We start from the raw sequence: 15,272 nt of genomic DNA on the forward strand, positions 1-15,272 counted from the left end.
CCAGGGCTCAAACCCGTGTCCCCTGCATTGGCAGGCAGATTCTCAACCACTGCGCCACCATGGAAGCCCCCAACTAGTCTTAATATCACTGTTAAGTGTTCCCTTACCTTCAGGCATTTTAATAGTAATTGGCATGAGCAACAGAAGTGGAAAACAGATACTCATACCAACTCCAAAATTTATGTAGTCTTTCATCTCATAAACCTGTGGCTTGTTACCTAGAAAAAATTACTACATTTTTAATAGGTAATTTCATTCAGCTGGGCTTCCTAGGAAACCTCTGAAAAGCTCTTTAAAGCAAGTTCATGTTTTTGGTGGCCCATTAAACACTATAAAGGAGGTTTAGACCAAAAAAAGTTTCTCCCACCTATAAACAGTACAATTCAAATCTATTCTACGGAAATAATCTTAACTTAAACTTTCTCAGTCTAGGTAAAAAGCCTCAAAAAATTCTCTCATTACCTGACATGCAAAATTCTGTGCCCAATGCTATCTGCAAGTTAACAAGATCTCATAGTCTCATGTCAAATGCAACTGAAAACCTATCACACAACTTATACTAAAACAGACAAATTTAAATTGAATTTTACAATGTTTTTCAGCAAGACTTTACTTGAATATGAGGCCTACTCTAAGTAAACCAACAAAGTTTGTCTCTAATAATACCACACTAGGCCTTGTCTAAAGGCCTTTTCACCCTACTAGTAACAGCACCACTCCCCAATCATACTTTCAGCTGTTTTTCTACTACCTTAAAAGCAAAGTCTAAATTCTTTGCCCCAGTATCCAGAACTCTAACCTACCTTTTCCACTTAACTTCCAACTACCACCTTAAAAAAAATCCTAGTTCCAGTTCACCCTGGTGGGGAGGAGGTGGCAGGAGTCTCCCTGCACGCTATACCCAGGAGACAGGGAAAAGGGCATAAATCTTGGGACAGCCCCACCTCTGAGGATCAGGCACACAGAGCCCGCCTAAGACTGGAGAAGGATGCATAAAACATAGAACACCTCCTTTCACCATGAACTTTGCTCCAAATAGGAAGGTACAGCAATTTACTGCTGAGGGAGTTACAACAGCCTTAGAGCCTTAGACCTCTCTGTGGTGCAGGGCCTGCAGGAAGTTGAGGCTAGTGAAAGAATACTCAAAGAAATCCTCCAGCACTCCAGCCTCACACTAAGCACCATGCAGCAGCAATCCACTACTGCAATACTTTGAAAATACATAAAGCAATAATAAAGTTCAAACCCAGCTTAACTACAAACTAAACCAACGCAACCCACCACACTAACAGTCTGACAAAAGAGTATGTCCATATCTAGGCATAAAAATTATTGATCTCAGTCTCTACTATTCTTTTATTTCCACTGTTTCCCATTCAATCAAAAATTATAAGACACAAAAATACAAGGAAAAAAAAAAAACCAACAGTTCATCATCAAGAGATCAGAATCAACAGAACCAGATGAAGAGATGGCCCTAGTGTTAGCAAACTGGGAAATTGATGCATTTACCAGTAGCCTAGGCAAAACTGAAAAACTAGGGAACTGGGAAATAGGCTAGAGGAAAACTATCCGGAATGAAGTTCGGAAAAACAGATAATGGTAAATACAAGAGAGGGTTTAAGAGACACTGAGGAAACAGTAAAAAAGACTACTGTACGTTTAATTGGAGTTACAGAAGGAAAGAACTAGAGCACAGAAAAAATTTGAAGAGAAATTGGCTGAACTGATTCGATCAGTCAAGAAGCCCCCAAAAAACCAACTAAAATAATTAGCAATTACACTAATTGCTAGATTACACATTCATACCAGACTGCTAAAAATCATTACACTTAAGAAAGTTCTGAAAATGCTATGGGAGCATTGAATGGGGAACCAAAATTTCCAACAAGATGAGAAAGATTTCAGATGAGGTAACATTTGAGTTGACCTTTGAAGATAGAAAATAAAAAAAGAGGAAGAAAGCATAAAGATGCTAAAGCATGTTGAAGAATTGGAAAATGGAAAATAATGTGTTAGGGATGAAAGCAAAGGCTTGGAAAAGGAGAGAGAACAAGAAGGACTCTCAAGGATATAAATACATAAGGTAGATTATATCCAGATTGTAAAGGCAATCTTGTGTCCTTTGCTCAGAAGTTTGTACTTTAATAAGGCAACAATTCTGAAGCTTTTTACGAGCAGGTTGTGTATTACTTTTCTCCCCAAGGACCCCAGAAATTAAGTTCCTGACAGGCAATCAGAGCTTTCAAAGATGAAACAATCAGTGGTCCAACAAAACTTCAGTTTTGCCTAGCCTTAATAATAGATTTATATAGCTCCCTCCATTTCTTACAATTCTGAAAGTCAATAATTTTATTACCTTTGTGGAACCATGGGGAAGAAACTACTGCTATAGGCTTTAGTAGGCTCAGTATCTATCTACTAAAAATTTTGAGACAGCTAAAAACAAACCACCCCCCCACGCCCCAAACTAAGGACAAGTTATTAGGAAGATACACAGTGGCTCCAAACGAATTAGTAAGAGCCAAAATATGGATAGAAGGTAGATTCAGAACATCCCAAGTAGAAAAGAATGTATTGGGGGTTGGGGGGGGGGGGAGAGGAGGGATTGGATTATTCAGCATACTGATGAAAAACATTTTTCTCTTTATATATTTGCAGGGAGTTGGGAGTGGAGGACAAAGAAGCACACCAAGATGAGTTGGTTTTAAAAAACAGGTAGCCTGAAGTACCCAAAAGAGGTCTAGAAGCATGCTAGAAATAGTTCTGAAAACCCAGGAGAGCAATCTGGGCTAAGTGATTTTCAATCACTTACACTGATTTTACTTTTTCCCATACACATATGCTACCTCCTTGCCTTCTGCTTGAACTGTATACCTTCTATCTCATCACTCTTGGTAGCCCCCCCCCCATGAATGTCTAATTAGTAGAATTTAGGGCACTATGAAAAAGTAAACTGAAAAACTTCAGGCAGTATAGGAAAACACTTGGAACAAAGGAGTTCTATACATTACTTAAGAGTAAAGTTTTTTCTGAGCACCGCCACAAGTTGCCTACCAAATAGGACTTGAATTTTTGTTTTCTACCAAATTTGGAAAGCTGTTAGTTCCTAAGATAAGAGAAATAGCAGAGCAACGCTCAAAGGTTTTTTGATGATTCTGCTTATAAAGGGATCTCTCAAATAACATGTATCCTCTCAGATCCTCTCATGTTATCCTCTACAGATCACTGTGTCCCCTTCCTACAATAACAGTCTTGTTCTGAATCTGTCAACAGTCACATAGTAGTCATAAACCAAATGACCAGACAAACAAAAAGGCCCCAGCCCCATTCATATTAACAAACAGTACAACCTACACCTAAGACTTTCTCTTTATTTTAAATGTATTCATTAACAAAGGTTCTTTTTCCAAAACAGGAAACAGGATAGGCAAGATAAATTAAGCATTGCCCAATTTTTAGCATATGAGCCAACTTCTAACTTTTGTAAAAACATAATTTTGAGAATGCAAGCTTTTAAGTCTATCCCTTACTTGGTGTGACTCTAGGCTTCATCTAACGCTTAATTTCTTCACCTACAAAATGGGAATAGTAACAGTACCAACTTTACAGGTATATCATGAGCTTTGCTGGCACACAGTATATAATCCTCAAATACCAGCTATTATTAAGCAATACCATCAGATGTTAAAAGATTTTCATACAAACAGCTTAGTAGGCATTATTTTGGCTTTTTCATTATTTGAAATTTGTCTTTAATACATAGTAAAAAGACTTTTTAAAGTCATTCAGATTTATGTACAGGAGAATACTTGCTGCTGAGTAAAGAAAACTTACATACCTTATATAATAAGTATATGCATACAAAATTGGGGAAAAAATAGCCATTATTCACATTTTACTGTATATCTGGGTGGGTTTTGTTTTCTTAACTTAGTTTTCCAAAACTTCTTTCATGTATCTGACCTAAGTTTGATAATTAAGGGAAACAGTTACTGGCAGATGAAAAAATATTTTTTTTAATCTTACATTACAATAAAATCTATAAAATCTATAAAGAACTCCTAAAAACAATTCCCTTTCTAAATTGTAGTACTGCTGGTTTATACCCCTTAGTATCTGTACACCACAAAGGAAGTAGTAAATACTAAGCAACAGAGTACTATTCTATTCTGGTAAATAATAAATGGAAAATAAGGTCAAAATCACTTTGCAAAGTGGAGTTTAGGTTACCTGAGTACGCTTTAAAAAAAATTTTTTTTTACTATGAAAAAATTTCCAACTTACACAAAAGTGGAGACAATAATGAGCCTTCAGAAGCCAAACAACATTCTTCAACAATTATCAACATTTGACTATTTCACCCTCCTCTATTTTAAAGCAAATCCCAGTCATGACATCCTTAAGAATGTCTGTTCTTAAAATATTCTAAGCAACCTGTGGTAATTACAAGGTATGGCTACAAATCCCTCCCAGCTGAATACCCACACCCTTTTGCATTGTCCTCTTGCTGGTCTGCCGGGGAGGAGGTGGAATCTATTTCCCCACCCCTAGAGTGTGGGCTACCTTGTGAGACTTACTTTGACTAAGAATACACTATGACATTGTATGATTTCCAAGGCTGTAAGAAGTCTTATAGCTTCCACTTTCACTCTCCTGGAATGCTGTCTTGGGACCCCCATGTCATAAAAGACCACACTAAGCAAAGCCTACATGTTTAACCAACACCAAGTGCCAGAAATGTGAGTGACGCCATCTTGGGCCTGAATCCTCAGCTGAATAACTGATACATGAGTGAACCCAGGGGAAACCAGAACTACCCAACAGGCACACAGAGCTGTAAAAACACTGTAAACAGCAGTTTTAACCCACAGGGTTTTGAGGTGGTGTGTTATGTAGCAATAGAGTAAAGCTTTGTAACTTATTTCTTTTACTTTCCTACAATTATCATTATGCATCCGGTCTTATGAAAAATCTGATTCGATTTCAGGGTCTAACTTAGACTTTGTCTTTAATATCCAGGGGAGTTACAGTTACTGAATTACCAAAAGCACAACATTACTACACAATAAATTCATGGCATGAAGACCAGAGTTATCATAGAAAATACCAATGTATTTCAATAGCCAATAATCTTCCAGAAATATAAACACAGTTACAATTCCTTTATTTACCTCTATTTGGTATATCCTTTTGTTTAAAAAATCTGCTTCTGGGAAAAAAATTTTTTTTTCTTAATGGGAAATCGTAGTGTTTTATTGATCCTAGTGAACATGGAGACATGAAAACTAAAGGTAGTCACATAAGGAAAACACTTCTAAAGCACAGAACTTTTGGGGTCTTTAAAAAAATGCCTTGATTTTTAGCTGACAAATATTTAAGACATAAAGATACACCTAGGTCTTAAAAAATACTATCAATAACTAGAAAAAAGTTCAACATCTCCATGAGAAAATAGGACTATGATGTTAAGTCTACGTTAGAATACTTTGAAATAATCTGTCCTCCTTTGAAGTGTATTTAATCTGTGTCAAGTTTCAATCTTCATTCCATAACTGGAAACCATTTTAGAGTTATTCTGAAAGTGGGAAACACGTTACACTGAAGTGCAATGATCATAATGAAGAGATGAAAACTAACTTTTAAGGTTCAAAATCTGCCTTCTTAAAGTTATTGACAAAAGTGGGTATATGACAGTAGGTAATTTTAAAACCAGGTGTTCAACTTATCTAGTCTAACCAGTAGAGCCACAGAGAAATACATTTGAGAACAAGAAAAACCAGTTTTGACCACATGAGTTTGGACCAGAGAAGAAAAGTTAAAAACTAAGATCATGAAAAGTAAAACCCAGCCAACTCTCAAATTATAATTTTATCCTGCTCCCCATTTCTGTGTTCATCTTATGATTAGCAAGTGTATTAAAAATCGAATTTTTGCAAAATAATAATTGAGAAGATAAATTATTTCACTATAATTCTGCTTTAGTGAATTCAAATAGATCTTAGAACTCAAAATCTTTACTCAGTTTTAAATTGTAATTACACTAATGTGATCAGTTGTTGATTCAGTTATTTAACAGTTAAAAGGTTCATTAGTTAAGTTTAATTTGTTGGTTAAAAATTTGTTGGTTAAAGTTAGTTAAGTTTAATTTGTTGGTTAAAACAAGGTTTGATACAACCTTGTGCATTTCACTTATGCATTCCCCACTGTTCTTTATTACTAGCACTTAATTATCTGTAGTAACAGAAGGATGCATCAGCATAGATAATTTAAAATCATTTTTTATTTGGCTTAGGGACACAACAGCTCTTTATTCCCAACAGCATAGAGCACTAACTTTCTAAAACACTACTGAAGGTCTTTCATGTCATGCTCTAACCCTCCATTCAATTGTTTCAGCTATGGGGAACAAACTGTCCATTCCTAAAACAAACCATGATACCATGACTTTCAGTTTCCTTATCAAACTCCTAATCATCCTTCACATCTCAGTTCAAGCAATACTTCCTGTAAAAATTTCCCCCAAGATCAAACACCTCTTCTCTGTGCTCCCACAAATACTACCATATATCAATACTTACACTAAGATAATAGCAGTTGTTGTTTATACATTAGTCTGGTGATTAAATTGTGAGTTGTGGAAGGTAGAAGCTGTGTCAACCTCCTTCTTGTAATGTGAAGCCCTAATCTAGTAGCTAAAATACAACAAACTTTCAAAAATTGTTTTACATTATTTGATAGTTTTACACCATTACAATTATTTTCCTAAAATTAAGCGGGCAACTCTTGAACATATACCAGATGAACAGCTGTGTGAAATGGATATGTAGCTGGTTAAAAATTGGGGCCATGGATGTCTTTTAATGTTCAAGCTTATTACCTGGCACCTTCACATAGAACATATGTGCATGTCTATATAGGGGCATCTTCGTGCTTTACCTGGGAAATTAAACTCTCTTACCAATGTGACAGAAACAGAAATTGCCTGTACTTAAATAAGCAGGAATTTTTAACCATTCTTATTCACGACATTTGACCCAGCATGCAACTTCGGAAAAAAACTCAGGGCTATGCTTACCGACCATGCTTACATCTGTGGTATAATTTAGGGCAAAAAAAGAGCTGTAAAATGTTCTTATCTAAAAACATTTGTAGTATAGAACTTACATAAGTGTATATTATTGTGCGTGTGAGAAGCAGTCAGTACTCTGTGAGGGACATATTACAGGGAGAGTAACATTTGAAGAATGCATGAATATAAACAACTGGACTTAGTATCAATTCCAACTACTTACATTCATCAAAAATTCATTCTGCAAGTATTATGTCCCCCAGCATGCTGACTGCTACACACTACTTCATCTAATTTGATCCTCATTTCAACTCTAGGAAGAGATTAAATAATTATGGCGAAATCAAGACTCAAACCCAGACCGGCCTCTAATGCCTCCTACGCCACTGCTGTTTCACAAAATGCTGGAGAGCTGTAAATCAAATACTGACCCCATTTCTGAAACACAATTTTATCTCACGGAAAAGAAAAAAATCTAGCTACAGTCTGTGTCTGCCTTTTTAACAACAGTACACCGTTTGATTTTAAATCAAAAATTCATCTTTAACCTTATCTCTTAGTCCTAGACAGAAACGGACAGATGAGAGAAAGAAAAGGGGAAATTTTTAAATTATTTTATTAATGAAAAAAGAAAAAACCTAAAACATCCTACAAAATCGAAAAAAAATTACTCAATTCAATTTCACTTGGCACCTTTGCTCTTAATAGCGCCAAACAACAACGGTCGTGATCAATGTATTACCAAGACAAAGATGTTCCCCATATATCTACGTCTGTTCGTAGGAAAAAAGAATTACAGTATTTTTGCTGTGTGTACACATTCATCTTCTCTACGCAGTTTCATCAAAATGAGGGAGTACTGTATTCAACTACTAGTGCCTTCCATATTTCACTTCTTACGCCAACAGGTCCGTTTTTATACATACCACCACCTAGTTCAATTTGAATAACATACAATTTACCACAATACAAAAGAAATCCCTAAGTATCACGATACTCAAGATCTGGGACGATCAATGAGCAAACCTTTATCCCATCTAAGGGGCTGGCAAAGTCCCTTCAATTCGAAGCTGGGTTGGCAGAGCCCTAAGCCTCCCTGCCTTCAACACCTCGCTCATTAAATACCTCACTCGTGACACTCCCGGCCCGCCCCGGAGAACCCTCCTCACCCCAGTCGAAGAGGAGGCAGCCAAAGGCCAAAACAGGGCTCAAGCCCCTTGCCCTCGCCCGCCGCACGTCCACTCGGAAGACACACAGCCTGCCCCCTCCACCCGTCACAAACTCCAACACGGGACGAAAGGCCACCGGCAGAGGAGGCCTGTGCCCGGCTCTCCTTAGTACCCGCGGTCCCGGATCAAGCTCCTCCGCCCCGATTCTGAGAGGAAGGAGGCGGCCTTGGCGTCCCCAGGCCAGCACTTCGTTTCCTCCCCTCCCCCACCCGCGGCCTTCAGAACCCCCTCCCCGAGAGGGAGAAGCCCGGCCTCCGCAGCTTATTACCCCTGCTCCAGAGCTGGCACTGAACAGGGTGCCTCCCGCTCCCAGCGATCACACCGCCGCCTTCCTCCTCGGAGTTCGAGGCCTCTAAAAGAGGCAGAAGAGTCGGCCGCGAAGCACAATGGCGTCCGCCCGACTCCCGGATCCGGCGCAGAACCAGCCACCACCGTTAAATGCCCCTCCCTTCTCCTTCCCCCACTTCGCAGAGTCTTCCGACCTCTCGCGAGAGTGGTGGAGCTGAGCGGATCCGAGAGCTGCGGGAGGGTTCGACGTACCCCACCGCGGGGTGGTGCTCTGACTGCGGCAACCGTTGAAGGGCTGTCTCCGGGGAGGCAGTGAGGCGCCACCGGTAAGCGGCTGCGGCTGGTCGGCCATCGGGCTGGTGGCTGGGCCGGCGAGTGTGCGGGCCTCGGGAGCGGGGCGCTGGAGGCCCGGCCGTGGTTGGCCGCCGTCGCCTGCCAGGTGAAGGGCTCAGATCCAGCCCTGCCGCTCCCCAGCGTCCAAGTCCGCGCCACAGTCTCTTGCCCTCTCTGGCAAACCTGCAAGGCCCACTGCTCGAAATACCGCCCATCTTTTTTTTTTTTTTTTTTTTTTTTTTGCGCTTGGTGAGTGGCGCAGTGAATGTTTATTGACTTGAATCAAACACTGCCTTTCCAACCTCCCCTCCTTACATTCCCTGCCCGCCCTAGGTGGTGGCAGCGAGCTCTCCCCTTTAAAGGCTGGAGCTCATTTGTCCGGGACCTTTCGTTCCTTGCGGTAATTCGGTGTTGGTGGTGGTGTACTTTTGCAGTCATGTCTTTTAAATCGTGATACTAATCTTTGGTAGTGTAGCTACACATTTTTCAGTAAAAATGCATCCATTTAGAAACAGGGAGGAAAATTGTGAGGTAAATGGTCTGATGAGAATGAAACGAAACTTTCAAAGAGCTATAAATGTGGTGAACGAAGATGTAAATGAATACTAATGAATAAAAGGGAGTAGGTTAGAGAAAAAAGCCACAGTTTCTGTGGATTTAGGTGATATGTGGGTTTTGAATAATGTATCAAACGTATAAGTTCTTCACCGGTGAAGATAAGTTATTGACACTTGGAGGCATACTGATGACACTTGATTTGTAAACTGACCTGTTTTATTGGGTTGTTTAAGGAATTCATTGGATCCAAATAGTTTCAATAAATGAAGTATGAAGTTTATGTGTATTTCTTTGTCATTTCACTTGGAGGGTGTGCACGATCAGTATCATCTCTATTTATTTCACTCTGTCTTGGGGACTAACGGACTGTCCATGCTTCACTATTGTAAATTGTAAAATATTAAAGATCATTATTATTTAAAGTTGGCACATAAATGCCAGTCTAACTTTTAAAAATGTGAGCTGAAGATTAACCATCTGGTGTGGGATAAAGTGAACAGAGATTAAGTTTGAGAAAATTAATTTACCCTGTATAGAAAACTGATTTTTTGCCCCCAGCCTGTTTGAGTGTACCTGTAGCATTGTGGTTATGCGTATACACACCCTGAAGCACCAGACTGCATGGGTTCAAATCCCAGCCCAGCCTCTTACTACCTTTGTTGTCTTGAGCAATTCTTTAACCTTGCCAAGCCCAGGTTTCCTGTAAAATGGAGTTAATAAGAATACCCATAACCCACAAGGTTGTTGAAAGGATTAAATGAGATAATGCATCAGTTCCTGGATCATAATAAGCATTCCATAATTGTTAGCTATTACATTCCTTGTCTAAACCACTACTAATATTATCTTCCTGGGGCTTATTACATAGGTCCCTTAAACATCTTCTTCTGAAGTACATTCTACGCTAGGAGGAATGACTGCACTATTTTCCTGAGCTATGGCTGTCAGACCTGGTAGAGGTAACTTCTCTACAGAAACCCCAAACCTGGCAAAGATGGTTCAGATTTTGACAGATTGTCGCTTCATCCCCACCCAATGCTGATAATATCAGCAGAGGTGAGTGTGGCACCAATTTCCTATGCTAAACAGAACTTCCAAATTAGTTTCTTGTTGATGCTAGTAAATAAAGACCACTAATAAGTATTTCTTTTAAGAATTATTAGTTGATACTGTTTTTAAATGTACTTTCTCTGATTTGAGTTTCCAGATAATTATCATTATCAGCAAATAATTATTAAGATTTTCTACGTTAAAGACAGTTTGATAACAGATTGTAGATACAAATAGGTATGATAGTGACTATATTTTCTGAACTTAAAATCAGGACCAATGATTTGACAGCAAATTATTTGAAATTAGAACTGTTCTGACCAATTTAGATCCCGCAGTTGCCTTTTTTTGCGCAGAGTTCCCCCACTTGACCTTCCTTTGCTGAACTTTTTATGCTTATGACCAACTCTGACATACCTTTTTGTATCTAAATATCTTTGTTCACCACTTGCCACACCAACCCATTAGTTTCCATTTTCGAACTTGGCTTCTCTACATTAAGGTCTTCTTTACTATTATTAATTTATCCCCTTTTACTTTATAAATTTGTCTGTCATTTGGCCATGGTCATAACAACCCTTTACTCTTATGCTTAAGTATTTCTTCAACTACCTGATAGGTTAGAATTCTCTTTCAGATATTGAATTTCAAAGTTCCTGTTTTCCCCACATTTTAACATTCACAACCTAACCTTCCAAGAAGCTTCTCTATGGTAAGGGTAATTTTATAGATATTCTCCACTTTGCATAAATGATGTGATCTTGAAAAGGTGCGATTATATTTTCTTTTTGTCAATCAAATTATTTTAAATGTAGGTTATTTCTTAAACTTTTGAGGAACAGCAGGTAATACCTGGGATGAAATAAGAGTGCTTATTGGGGGGGTCCCTAAGTTGAAAACAAAGGATGCCAATTCTTTTTTTTTTTTTTTTTAATGATTATTCTATGTTTATTTTATTTATTTTATTTATGGCTGTGTTGGGTCTAAGTTTCTGTGCGAGGGCTTTCCCTGGTTGTGGCAAGCGGGGGCCACTCCTCATCACGGTGCGCGGGCCTCTCACTATCGCGGCCTCTCTTGTAGCGGAGCACAGGCTCCAGGCGCGCAGGCTCAGTAATTGTGGCTCACGGGCCCAGCCGCCCCGCGGCATGTGGGATCTTCCCAGACCAGGGCTCGAACCCGTGTCCCCTGCATTGGCAGGCAGATTCTCAACCACTGCGCCACCAGGGAAGCCCGCCAATTCTTCTTAAATGGGAGTTTTATTAATCTCTGGAGAAGGGAACCTTGTGGCATAAACCAAATTGAGGCTCTACTATTTAAAGTTATAGATAACTTTAAGTATATGGTACTTATTATTATTGAAAAATAGCTATAGATTGAAGACTCCATCTTCAAAGGAATATGTTACTTAAAAGGTCCTTTGCTTTAAATCTTTGATGTAAAAAATTCTTTTTATTCCAAGAATAATAAGCCCCTGATTTAGTGAATTTTAATTTTCCCCTTATCAAGTTCAATTGAAAGGTGCCCCATTTAGTAAGTGAGCATCCAAGACATGCTGTTAGTTGACTTCTGTTGGATTAGAAGCAATAACTTTAAATCCCTAAAGCCAATAGATAAAACAATATAAAAACAAATAAAAAGAACACCATCTTGAAGCCTTCTCTGGGAAACTCTTTCTTACACTTAAGCTATGGTCTAGATCTCACTGGTTCTAGGAAAATCATTCCTGCTCACATTGCTGCTCCAGAACATCTGGCCTGGTCAGGAACAATTCTCAGCTTATGGAGCACTTGGAATCCATGTGTGAAACACATTTCACACTGCCTAAAACATGCAGTTTTTAATAAAAGCAGCTATCTTTTATTATCAATAGTACTAAAGGTTGGAAAACTATGGTACAAGGCCAAATGTGATCCACTACCTATTACTGTAAATAGTTTTATTGGAACACAGCCAGGTCCATTAATTTATGTAGTCTTATCTGTGTATGTCAGGGTTCTCCACAGAAACAGAACCAATAGTATGCAATACCTATCTATCTATCTACCTGTCTACCTATCTATCTATCTATCTACAATTACTATACAAAATATCTTCACTACAATGCCTAAATTAGCATATGATTAAATAACTCGATACTCTGGCCTCCCCAAGTTAACCACAAAATTAACCATCAAAGTCTATGACTGCTTTTGCCTACAGCGGCAGAGATGAGTAGCTGTGATAGAGATGATATGGCCTAGAAAGCCTAAAATATGTACTATTTGGTTTTTTCATAGAAAGTTTGTTGACCTCTGGAATAAACCATAAAACCAGATTGAAGTGACCCCTGTTCCTTTAATGCTGTCAAGCGGAACACATAGATAACAACTTCAGATTGATAATAATCAAGGACTATGCTCGGCCTCCATGGCCACTTTGGACTATATTTTGTGAGAATGCAAGCAGAAGAGCATCTAAATACTGATATGAATTCCTTGGATATGCCCTCTGGCAAGTTTGGTTGCAACGTCCTTTTTAATCTTAATTTTTTTTTCATGTCTACATTTGTGTACAATTTTATAACAATGTATGTGTGTGATTATATCGTACATACTAGCTATTTTAGTATAGGATGGTTCTTTTGCTTTTTTCCCCCTCTTTCTTTTCTTTCTTTTCTCTTTTCTTCCCTTATAATTTCCTTTTTAATTTGGCTCTCTTACCCATATTTACTACTCCATAAACATTCTTGAAAAATTAGTGAGTATCCTTCTGCATTTTTTTCTGCAGTCATACAATGTTGAAGGAATAGTTATTTAACACAGAGGGAGAGAAATACTCATATAGAGATTTTTTTTACCATTTGTTTTATAAAACAGCATCAAATTTCAATGTGCATATTCATCTTAATTTTTCAATCAAAAGTACCTTTTTCTCTAAATCCCTATTTATATGGATTGTTTATCCTTTCGTTTCTTGTTTTTTTAATACATTTATTTATTTATTTATTTTTGGCTATGTTGGGTCTTCGTTGCTGCGCCCGGGCTTTCTCCAGTTGCAATGAGCGGGGGCTACTCTTCATTGCGGTGCACAAGCTTCTCACTGTTGTGGCTTCTCTTGTTATGGAGCACAGGCTCTAGGCATGAAGGCTTCAGTAGTTGTGGCACACGGGCATAGTTGCTCCGTGGCATGTGGGAATCTTCCCAGACCAGGGCTCGAACCCGTTTCCCCTGCATTGGCAGGCGGATTCTTAACCACTTAACCAGGGAAGTCCTATCCTTTCTTTCTGATGTCATAGGTGTTACTACTCTGTCCTTCCTTCACAGTGTTTTTTCAACTCTATCATCTGTCTGTTGACTTGCCATTTATTATCTTTTGCTATAGATATGTTCATATGGTAAAATGTGTCTGTGATTTCTTTTATAACTTTTGGGTTTGTAGCTTAGCTTAAAAAGTATTACCTACCCCTAGATTGTATCATGTAATATCCTAGATTTTTCTAGACTATGTTTAGTTAAATTCAAATTAATGTTTGTATATGGAATAAGGTAATAGGATCTAATTTTATTTTCTTCTCAATGGATAGCCGGTTTTGCCAGTAGCATTTCTTAAATAATCTATTCTTTGTGATTAGAAAGACTACTTTTGTTATACATTGACTTTTCAGATTTATACTGGATTTATTTCTGGATTTTCTATTTTGAAAACAGAACTATTCAGAACTATAGTTTATAGTTCTAAATATTGTTTTGCTCCCTTTTGAATCTTTTTCATATATCAATACTGTTCTGCATTTCTGTCACCTACCTATTCAATTATAAGGAATGGTAACTATTTCCTTCAGAATCACCCAATATACTTAACCAGCTTTGCATTATACAGTGCATGTTATACTACCAACCTGCCTAAGAATTATCTTAATTTCTTTTCCCATCATTCTTGTTTCCTTTTCTCAGCAGTTTGCTAAAGCCATTGAATATACTTCAGTTATCTAAAAACATCTCATCAATACTTTTGTATATCATAATAATTAAAAAAAAACTATATACCTACGCACATACATACTATTCAGTTTCTTAAATCACCCTGTTCTCTATCCCAGAGTCCAACCTAAGTTTTTTACCATGGAGCCTTAGTCACTCTTGACAAGTTGGCTATTTGTACCATGGACAATATAGAAGAAATCCTACATTTTTCTCTATTATGTCATCATAAAAGATATGAAAATGGTGATGTGCTTTAAATCTTTCATGTAGGTTTAATCTTTGTAATTCTTAGCTTTAGCACATCACACAAACGTGGTGGTGGTTGTTGATTTTGTTGTGGTTTGAATATTCTCTTCAAAGCTAAGAACTCTGTACTTTAATTAATTATATTTTAATTCAGTTTTTAGAAGATATTAATTCAGTACTTTTTTTGTTTTGTTTGCATACTGTTATTTTTACCTAAATTTGTGGGAAGGCTTTTCTCAGGAAAGTGATTGTTTCATTGTTTTCAAGTCCATTTAGTAAGATATTTTTAAATCTTATGAACTTTATCGCAAATAGTTACTTGAATTGAAAGTTTTTGTGGGCATGTGTTTGCATATTAGTGTCATGGGATTTGAATGAAAATATAAAATATAATTTTAATGAATATTTGGTTTCCTTTATGTCTTTTAACAGTCTTATAAATAAATTGATATAACCATTTTGTTAGACTTTACTTCCTTATGTTGTTTGAAAATCAAATGTTTTTCTAATACCTTAATTCTATTACTAGTCATA

General features: G+C 37.7%; 2 protein-coding genes across 20 annotated transcripts in view; one reads left to right on the forward strand and one right to left on the reverse strand.

The window, feature by feature from the left end:
* MARCHF7 (membrane associated ring-CH-type finger 7) overlaps positions 1 to 9,063 on the reverse strand; it is a 45,822-nt gene extending 36,759 nt beyond the window's left edge. For 4 of the 5 annotated variants that reach the window (XM_068545051.1, XM_068545052.1, XM_068545048.1 and 1 more), the window contains exon 1: positions 8,570 to 8,758. The gene's annotated coding sequence lies outside the window, so the exon portion shown is untranslated. Of the gene's footprint in view, positions 1 to 8,569; positions 8,759 to 8,783 lie in introns of those variants that run through there. The other variant, XM_068545049.1, reaches the window with a different exon arrangement.
* The window catches only part of BAZ2B (bromodomain adjacent to zinc finger domain 2B), a 383,609-nt gene continuing 377,176 nt past the window's right edge, over positions 8,840 to 15,272 (forward strand). For 14 of the 15 annotated variants that reach the window (XM_068545042.1, XM_068545028.1, XM_068545035.1 and 11 more), the window contains exons 1-2: positions 8,840 to 8,915; positions 10,349 to 10,536. The gene's annotated coding sequence lies outside the window, so the exon portion shown is untranslated. The remainder of the gene's footprint in view (positions 8,916 to 10,348; positions 10,537 to 15,272) is intronic. The other variant, XM_068545030.1, reaches the window with a different exon arrangement.

This window comes from Eschrichtius robustus, chromosome 5 (genome assembly GCF_028021215.1).
Source record: "Eschrichtius robustus isolate mEscRob2 chromosome 5, mEscRob2.pri, whole genome shotgun sequence".
In the NCBI taxonomy this organism is placed as follows: domain Eukaryota; kingdom Metazoa; phylum Chordata; class Mammalia; order Artiodactyla; family Eschrichtiidae; genus Eschrichtius; species Eschrichtius robustus.